Genomic DNA, 10,776 nt, shown 5'->3' with positions numbered 1-10,776 from the left:
TCTAAGTATATGGCCGAAAGAGTCAACTTTCAGGAGTTGTGAAACGAACCCTGTCGTCCAGGATCTGATGCCATAAAGGGAGCAGATTCACCATGAGATGGTGAAACTCACAGGCATCTATTGTCTATTGAGGCCTAAGCGATGTTGTGTTCGAGTGAGACAGACGAGAACCTACATCATACCCAGTAGAAGGCTTTTGTGACCAAGGAGACGTAGCAGTGTTAAATATGGCGGACCTAAGATCGGGCATAAAGGGAGACATTTATGGAAACGATTTAATTATGTAGTAATGCAGGGAAACAAGCCACAGTAATTTTAATCTGCCATCCACCATAAATTTTCATGGTTATCCCAATAAAACTTGAATATTAAGCATATCTATCATAATTTAGGATTTACTGTTAGAGTGAAATTAACAAGTTTTTTAACAAAGACCTGAATGCTAAAATCTGAACGCTTTGGTCGATCTTAACGATCGACATTTCATATAGAAGCGCATCATTAAAATGACAAATGTTTTAAATATCAACTCTGTAACTTTATTTGTTTAAAAGATGTAGTAAATTTAAATTATCAGTATTTTTAGTTAAAGATCAGATCATCATTTCCCCACACGAAACTCATTGAACGATGACACATGACACCTTATCAAACCATTAGGTAACAGAATATTTGTTGTGAAGTTTAGCGTATAATAGTTAGTTTTGTTCTTTATTTATTTATCAGAAAGCACATTGGTGCAAAGCTACTGGCCGTGACATTCAAAGTGAAGAAGGAAATTGTATTAGTTTTATGTAAAAGGATTTAACGTTTATTATGTAATGGATATTATTGATACTTTATTTAGAACGTGAAAGTGGTCAAGCTTTGATTATTTAAATGTGTTAAAATGTAAAGTACTGTAGAGTAAGCTGTAACCAATCAGATAGACGACTTCGGGAAAGGGAACTACGCTAGTCAGTTGAGCGAAGATGTTCGGCGCGCGGGAAACGCGGTCGGAGACGGGCAGAGTGCAGTTCTGGTCGAGACGCCAAAGCGGACAGTTAGGCTGGAGACACCAAAGGGTAGAGTCCGGATTGAGACGCGAAAGCTGACAGCCGGTCTTTAGGCAGCTAGGAAGTGAAGCGACCTACAAAATTTCGCGTTGTGTAGTATCGCACGACTTAGTCTCTGAGCGGCAAGCTGCCGCGCGCTTGGTGTGAATTCTACCTATTCACGTAGTCAGCGAGGTGGAGTATTGTAAATCGCGATGAGATTGTGAATGATCGAACTGTGTCAAATGGATATGCGCCCGAGCGTAACAGTAACTCTAAATACGACCACTTTCGCTATTAGTTTGCTTTCTGGATAAGCATTATTCTAACAAAATCGCAACTGTGTGGCCTACATCATTTATGGGCCGTTAATTTAGTTCTCGACATTATTATTACTGTTATTATATGCTATATTAACTTTGTATTTCGCAAACTTGCCATCAGGCAGACAATGTAACCAAAGCGTCACAAGTATCTAATTCAGGGCTTGTAAAACGACCAGTGCGGTTCAACCCCTACACATTTCGACGAACAACAACCGCATGTGGGCACGAACATCTTTGGGATGTTAGCTCCCAACCACAAGGGAAGACATCTGTTAGTAGGCTGTTTAGGCTTTTTTATTGGTAACGCCGCCGCCACGTAGCGCTCTGTATAAAAATCACTGGCTGTGCCGTGTGCAGTCTGTGGCTGGTTTGCATTGTTGTCTGTCATTGTAGTGTTGGGCAGCAGCAGCTGGATGCTAACAGCGCGTAGCGTTGCGCAGTTGGAGGTGAGCCGCCAGCAGTGGTGGACGTGGGGAGAGAGATGGCGGAGTTTTGAAATTTGTAAGAATTGGTGTCACGAACTGATTTATATATTATGAATATTAAGGTAAATACATTGTCTGTTCTGTATTAAAATCTTTCATTTGCTAACTATGCCTGTCAGTAGTTAGTGCCTTCAGTAGTTTGAATATTTTATTTAGCTGGCAGTAGTGGTGCTCGCTGTATTGCAGTAGCTTGAGTAACGAAGATTTTTGTGAGGTAAGTGATTTGTGAAACGTATAGGTTAATGTAAGTCAGGGCCATTCTTTCGTAGGGATTTTTTAAAGTCAGATTGCGTTGCGCTAAAAAATATTGTGTTTCAGTTTAAGCACAGTCTTGTAATAATTTTTCTAAGGGGTCGTTTCACATCAACAGAATAAACTCTTCAGAGTGCCAGAAGACCGCAGCCATAACTTGACCCGCTGAGGGTACGGCTTTGACCTTTTTCTTTGGGGGAGAGATGGTGTGGCGCCACTACATGGAATGTCGTTTTGTTTCCGGCTCGAAGTGATGAACCTATGTTCGTTTCATTGCCTGTGACAATGTTCGACAAAAGATTGTCACAACCAGCCTCGTAACGCGAGTAATACCGAACAGATGGTCCATCGCTGCTCTTCATGGTCTTCTGTTAGGCAGCGAGGAACCCAGCGGGCATACATCTTCAGGTGTTCCAACTGGAGGACGACTGTGTCAGCACTATCAACAGAGACGTCCCGTTGAGCAGCGAGGTGTTTGATTGTGAGCCATCGATTACCTCCAAAGACAGCGTCCGCACCTTCCAACGTTGCAGGAATGACAGTTGTGTGCGGCCGGCCGGTTCGAGGGTGATCGGACAGGTTTGCGCAACCTTGGTGCAAGGATGGCAGACGTCTCGCCCTGAGAGTCGCAGTGTTTTTTGTCCACTGTCAGATCCCCCTAGACATTCTAAAAGCGCCTACGAATAACCGCAATACTCTGGTTTTTCGCCTAAAGAAATTCAGTGACAGATGTCTCCTTGTCGGGCAGCTCCACTGCAGGTGCCATTTCGAAGGCTACGTATGGCGCCGCCACGTATGAAGCTGTAGGGTCTGAAACAGGAAAATTCCACGGTGTTTCACATCAAATTCCGCATTTCTTCAACCTAAATTGGCTAAGAAATAAATGTATTACATTAGTTATTGAATGCCCCTCGTAGGCTTGCAGTAGCTCTGTCGAGATGAAGAGGCTTGCACAGGACAGAGTCGCGTAGAGAGCTGCATCAAATCAGTCTTCCAACTGAGGACAACTGCAACAATGACTCGTAAGATGGTAATTTGAAAACGATGATAACGTGCAGGGAACGAGAAAAGTGGTTTTTGCCCCTAGGAACAAGTCCGACACTTGGTTGGCAAAATTAGAAAAATCCAAGGCACAATGGCCACTAGTCGTTTATCATGGTATTGTGATACTTTACATGATACTGGAGATATTAGAAGATATCAGATAGATTATATAATGGTAAGACAGAGATTTAGGAACCAGGTTTTAAATTGTAAGACATTTCCAGGGGCAGATGTGGACTCTGACCACAATCTATTGGTTAGGACCTGTAGATTAAAACTGAAGAAATTGCAAAATTGTGGGAATTTAAGGAGATGGGACCTGGATAAACTAAAAGAACCAGAGGTTGTAGAGAGTTTCAGGAAGAGCATAAAGGGACAATTGACAAGAATGGGGAAAAGAAATACAGAAGAAGAAAAATAGATAGCTTTCAGGGATGAAGTGGTGAAGGCAGCAGAGGATCAAGTAGGTAAAAAGACGAGGGCTAGTAGAAATCCTTGGGTAACAGAAGAAATATTGAATTTAATTGATGAAAGGAGAAAAGGTAAAAATGCAGTAACTGAAGGAGGCAAAAAGGAATACAAACGTCAAAAAAAAAATGAGATCGACAGGAAGTGCAAAATGGCTAAGCAGCCATGGCTAGAAAACAAATGTAAAGGTGCAGAGGCTTATCTCACTAGAGGTAAGACAGATACTACCTACAGGAAAATTAAACAGAAATGAGAACCACTTGTGTTAATATCAAGGGCTCAGATGGAAACCCAGTTCTAAGCAAAGAAGGGAAAGCAGAAAGGTGGAAGGAGTATATAGAAGGCCTATACAACGGTGACGTACTTGAGGACAATATTATGGAAATGGAAGAGGATGTAGATGATGATGAAATGGGAGAAATGATACTGCGTGAAGAATTTGATAGAGCACTGAAAGACCTAAGTCGAAACAAGGCCCCGGGAGTAGACAACATTCCATTAGAACTACTGACAGCCTTGGGAGAGCCAGTCCTGACAAAACTCTACCATCTGGTCAGCACAATGTATGAGACAGGCGAAATACCCTCAGATTTCAAGAAGAAAATAATAATTCCAATCCCAAAGGAAGCAAGCGTTGACAGATGTGAAAATTACCGAACTGTCAGTTTAATAAGTCACGGCTGCAAAATATTAACGCGAATTCTGTACAGACGAATGGAAAAACTGGTAGAAGCTGACCTCGGGGAAGATAAGTTTGGATTCCGTACAAATATGGGAACACGTGAGGCAATACTGACCCTACGACTTATCTTAGAAGCTAGATTAAGGAAATGCAAACCTACATTTCTAGCATTTGTAGACTTGGAGAAAGCTTTTGACAATGTTGACTGGAATAATCTCTTTCAAATTATGAAGGTGGCAGGGGTAAAATACAGGGAGCAAAAGGCTATTTACAATTTGTACAGAAACCAGATGGCAGTTATTAGAGTCGAGGGACATGAAAGGGAAGCAGTTGTTGGGAAGGGAGTAAGACAGGGTTGTAGCCTATCCCTGATGTTATTCAATCTGTATATTGAGCAAGCAGTAAAGCAAACAAAAGAAAAATTCGTTGTAGGTATTAAAATCCATGGAGAAGAAATAAAAACTTTAAGGTTCGCCGATGATATTGTAATTCTGTCAAAGACAGGAAAGGACTTGGAAGAGCAGTTGAACGGAGGATTTAAGATGAACATCAACAAAAGCAAAACGAGGATAAAGGAATGTAGTCGAATGAAGTCGAGCGATGCTGAGGAATTAGATTAGGAAATGAGACAGTTAAAGTAGTAAGGAGTTTTGCTATTTGGGGAGCAAAGTAACTGATGATGGTCGTAGTAGAGAGGATATAAAATGTAGACTGTCAATGGCAAGGACAGCGTTTCTGAAGAAGAGAAATTTGTTAACGTCGAGTATAGATTTAAGTGTCAGGAAGTCGTTTCTGAAAGTATTTGTATGGAGTGTAGCCATGTATGGAAGTGAAACATGGACGATAAATAGTTTGGACAGGAAGAGAATAAAAGCTTCTGAAATGTGGTGCTATAGAAGAATGCTGAAGATTAGATGGGTAGATCACGTAACTAATGAGGAAGTATTGAATAGGATTGGGAGGAAGAGGAGTTTGTGGCACAAGCTGACAAGAAGAAGGGATCGGTTGGTAGGACATGTTCTGAGGCATCAAGGGATCACCAATTTAGTATCGGAGGGCAACGTGGAGGGTAAAAATCGTAGAGGGAGACCAAGAGATGAATACACTAAGCAGATTCAGAAGGATGTAGGTTGCAGTAGGTACTGGGAGATGAAGAAGCTTGCACAGGATAGAGTAGCATGGAGAGCTGCATCAAACCAGTCTCAGGACTGAAGACCACAACAACAACACGCAAAAACAGGATTGTTTCATGTTTCATTCTTTCGTTGTATTAGTTGTCAGGCTCGGATCTAAATCTTTCCTTTCGACAAACCTCTGTCCATCATGGTCTTCCATACGGTCTCTTCTAATAATCTGATGTGGTATTATAAATCGAACACTCACCGAGTACATATTAGCATTTGGTGTTTCTTGGGCTTTCCGCAAAACAGCGCAGGCGTCACTCAGACATTTACTAGAACTTGAGTGAAGTTGCTGTTGATTTTGCGTCATAAGTAAGTTTTACGTGTTTCTGAGTGTCGTAACTGATGAACGGTGTAATTTTCGGCATCACATTATACTTTTAAAGGTAAGAAGTAATGTTAATGTTGATGTCAGTCGGGTAGAATGGGCCATGCCAAAGTGGAGTGTATACAGAGTGAACATTAGTATAAATACAGGCTGCTAGAAATCCTTGGGTAACAGAAGAAATATTGAATTTAATTGATGAAAGGAGAAAATATAAAAATGCAGTAAATGAAGCAGGCAAAAAGGAATACAAACGTCTCAAAAATGAGATCGACAGGAAGTGCAAAATGGCTAAACAGGGATGGCTAGAGGACAAATGTAAGGATGTAGAAGCTTATCTCACTAGGGGTAAGATAGATACAGCCTACAGGAAAATTAAAGAGACCTTTGGAGAGAAGAGAACCACGTGTATGAATATCAAGAGCTCAGATGGCAGCCCAGTTCTAAGCAAAGAAGGGAAGGCAGAAAGGTGGAAGGAGTATATAGAAGGTTTATACAAGGGCGATGTACTTGAGGACAATATTATGGAAATAGAAGAGGATGTAGATGAAGACGAAATGGGAGATACGATACTGCGTGAAGAGTTTGACAGAGCACTGAAAGACCTGAGTCGAAACAAGGCCCCCGGAGTAGACAACATTCCATTAGAACTACTGACGGCCTTGGGAGAGCCAGTCATGACAAAACTCTACCAGCTGGTGAGCAAGATGTATGAGACAGGCGAAATACCCTCAGACTTCAAGAAGAGTATAATAATTCCAATCCCAAAGAAAGCAGGTGCTGACAGATGTGAAAATTACCGAACTATCAGTTTAATAGGCCAGGGCTGCAAAATACTAACGCGAATTCTTTACAGACGAATGGAAAAACTGGTAGATGCAGACCTCGGGGAGGATCAGTTTGGATTCCGTCGAAATGTTGGAACACGTGAGGCAATACTGACCTTACGACTTATCTTAGAAGAAAGATTAAGAAAAGGCAAACCTACGTTTCTAGCATTTGTAGACTTAGAGAAAGCTTTTGACAATGTTGACTGGAATACTCTTTTTCAAATTCTAAAGGTGGCAGGGGTAAAATACAGGGAGCGAAAGGCTATTTATAATTTGTACAGAAACCAGATGGCAGTAATAAGAGTCGAGGGGCATGAAAGGGAAGCAGTGGTTGGGAAAGGAGTGAGACAGGGTTGTAGCCTCTCCCCGATGTTATTCAATCTGTATATTGAGCAAGCAGTAAAGGAAACAAAAGAAAAATTTGGAGTAGGTATTAAAATTCATGGAGACGAAGTAAAAACTTTGAGGTTCGCTGATGACATTGTAATGCTGTCAGAGACGGCAAAGGACTTGGAAGAGCAGTTGAACGGAATGGACAGTGTCTTGAAAGGAGGATATAAGATGAACATTAACAAAAGCAAAACGAGGATAATGGAATGTAGTCAAATTAAATCGGGTGATGCTGAGGGAATTAGATTAGGAAATGAGACACTTAAAGTAGTAAAGGAGTTTTGCTATTTAGGAAGTAAAATAACTGATGATTGTCGAAGTAGAGAGGATATAAAATGTAGACTGGCAATGGCAAGGAAAGCGTTTCTGAAGAAGAGAAATTTGTTAACATCGAATATAGATTTATGTATTAGGAAGTCGTTTCTGAAAGTATTTGTTTGGAGTGTAGCCATGTATGGAAGTGAAACATGGACGATAACTAGTTTGGACAAGAAGAGAATAGAAGCTTTCGAAATGTGGTGCTACAGAAGAATACTGAAGATAAGGTGGATAGATCACGTAATTAATGAGGAGGTATTGAATAGGATTGGGGAGAAGAGAAGTTTGTGGCACAACTTGACTAGAAGAAGGGATCGGTTGGTAGGACATGTTTTGAGGCATCAAGGGATCACAAATTTAGCATTGGAGGGCAACGTGGAGGGTAAAAATCGTAGAGGGAGACCGAGAGATGAGTACACTAAACAGATTCAGAAGGATGTAGGCTGCAGTAGGTACTGGGAGATGAAGCAGCTTGCACAGGATAGAGTAGCATGGAGAACTGCATCAAACCAGTCTCAGGACTGAAGACAACAACAACAACAGGCTGAAATTTAATAAAATCGACAAACTGCAGCGACGGGTTCCGGATTGGAAATGGAGGAAAAATCGTCCTATCACCATGTATCCGGAAAAGCAAAATTACCAGAGGAGCTGGCGCTGACGAATGACGGTTCCTCTGACCACGTGACGTCTTTTTCTTGTGTCTTTCAGGCTGTCTTGCGTACTGTAAGCAGCAGAATGGTCCAGTATTCATGTCGGGAACAAGCCCAGATGGTGTTTTTTGTACGGCCAAGCAGATGGAAGCTGTCGAGAGACTCTCGCGGACACGAACCATATCACACAACATTTCAAGCCCTTTTTGGGTGTTTGTGTGATCGTGGAATGTGAGTTGGGTTGTTTGGGGGAAGAGACCAAACTGCGAGGTCATCGGTCTCATCGGATTAGGGAAGCACGGGAAGGAAGTCGGCCGTGCCCTTTCAAAGAAACCATCCCGGCATTTGCCTGGAGCGATTGAGGGAAATCACGGAAAACCTAAATCAGGATGGCTGGACGCGGGATTGAAACGTCGTCCTCCCGAATGGGAGACGAATGTGCAGGGAGGCGGCTGATTGTGCGTACAATAGATTTGGAGGACCGGTTCCTACAGGATATTGAGACGAAATCTAGTACAAGCTCCAGGCAAGAGCCCCGCCAACATGGTGTAAGCCAAAGCACGATTATGTGCATCCTGCCTGACAATCGCTACCGTCCCTACCTCCTGCCTCCTGCATTCCCATGGAGGCCACTTTGAACATATATTGTGACATGAATGTGATTCAGGTATGCATTGTCTTCTGGGACGATTTGTTGTCGTTGCAAGCAAACCGTTTATTCCCGGGCACATGTTCATACGACTTCTTTCCTCCGTTTCCAGCCAGGAATACGTCCCTGCAGTTTGTCGGTTTTATTAATGACAGAGGAATTGTGCGATGCCTCCGATGGGCATTTTCAAGCCAGCATTTGAAAAAAAATACGAAGGAATGCTCGTAGCTCACATGACAGATTTAGGTTTCAGGTTAAAGCCGCTAACTAAGACTGAATTTCCCATATTGGCTTAAGATTTGCCAGAAAGTTTAATAGAGAAAAGAAATTGGCACTTAAAGATATCTATCAAAACTTTATTAAGAAGCATCCAGAACTGTCTTACAGAAAACCTCGGCCAACAGGTGTAATACATTGTGTCTGGTTCAGTCGACCAACAGGGGAAAGGTTCTTTAATCAACAGGTCTCTTTATTATCTTACATTTTCGACGTAGAATTAATTTGCTTGTGAACCACGAAAGCATATTTTTAGGGTTCCGAGCCTCAATCTGTAGAAACTAAACCCTTGTAGAATGGTTTTGTTGTCCATGTGACTGGCTGTCTGTCTGCCCTGCTGTTATGAACCCTTTTTCTCAGAAACGGGTAGACGTATCAAGTTCAAATTTATCTCATTTATTAAGATCTATAGTGACTTGGAAGTGTAAAAAATTTATGCTTCTAAGTCAGTTCAATAAAAGGATACGGCCATCTATGTCACGTATTTTGATACTCGAAATTTCACTCATCAAATCCTGTAGGGTACTTCCCGTTGACTTGGAATCACAAAATTCGACAAGAATCATGGTTGCGCTGTAGGAGTAAAGTAAAAAAATAAATCATAAAACTGTTAAACAGCAATTATAAGGCATAACAAAAATATTTGTTGCTATCAGAACATACATTCGTCTAAACATAATAGACGTACATTACTGCGTGCAAACATTAAATACAAGTTGTAGTCATGTTCTAGTAAGTAAATAAAAATATTTTATTACATCTTCCATATCTCCATATATAAAGCCCCGCGCTCTCTTCTTTGTGCATGTCCGGGCTTATCTGAGGAACTGCTGTAGAGATTTTTATATGGTCTTAGAATCTCTGGAACTGATATCTTGCCAGCATTTACATCGAAAATTTCGAGATTCTCGATTCCCAGGATGCATGAACTATATATATCAAGTACGGACGGAATCCTCAGTGCGGGAGTCCTATACGCACTTGGCCAATTTTTTTATTTGAAAACCTGTATCTTCTTGTATGGCTCATACAGCCCGACATTTTTCATGGATCTCGAATCGTAAGTCTTAGTAAATCTCTCATTGCTGTGTGATATTTTGCTTAGAAACCTTTCTTTCACCATATACACCACGACAAAAGTTCAAGTAATTCTTTTATGCAGTTATACTTTATTTCAAAACAACACTTTATACAGCTTTTCTCTTAAGTCGCCCATATTAGGTGCCGATCACTTACACATGGGTCTCCAAGCGAGCCGTCTGCGAGAAAATAGCGAATATGTGGTTGCGAGCTTCCAAGGACTACAGTATGATTTAGTGTCCTAGTTAGCACAAATGCTTTAGAAACGTTTGACAAGAAATACAGGGTGATTATACACTACTAGTCATTAAAATTGCTACACCAAGAAGAAATGCAGATCATAAACGGGTATTCATTGGACAAATACATTATACTAGAACAGACATGTGATTACATTTTCACGCAATTTGGGTGCATAGATCCTGCGAAATCAGTACCCAGAACATCCGCCTCTGGCCGTAATAACGGCTTTGATACGCCTCGACATTGAGTCAAACAGAGCTTGGATGGCTTGTTCAGGTACAGCTGCCCATGCAACTTCAGCACGATACCACAGTTCATCAAGAGTAGTGACTGGCGTATTGTGACGAGCCAGTCGCTTGGCCATCATTGACCAGACGTTTTCAATTGGTGAAAGATCTGGAGAATGTGCTGGCCAGGGCAGCAGTCCAACATTTTCTGTATCCAGAAAGGCCCGTACAGGACCTGCAAAATGCGGTCGTGCATTACCGTGCTGAAACGTAGGGTTTCGCAGGGATCGAATGGAAGGTAGAGCGACGGGTC

Source organism: Schistocerca gregaria, chromosome 1 (assembly GCF_023897955.1).
Source record: "Schistocerca gregaria isolate iqSchGreg1 chromosome 1, iqSchGreg1.2, whole genome shotgun sequence".
NCBI classification, from domain to species: domain Eukaryota; kingdom Metazoa; phylum Arthropoda; class Insecta; order Orthoptera; family Acrididae; genus Schistocerca; species Schistocerca gregaria.
The sequence above is the reverse complement of the archived record's forward strand: the minus strand, read 5'-3'. Positions refer to the sequence as shown.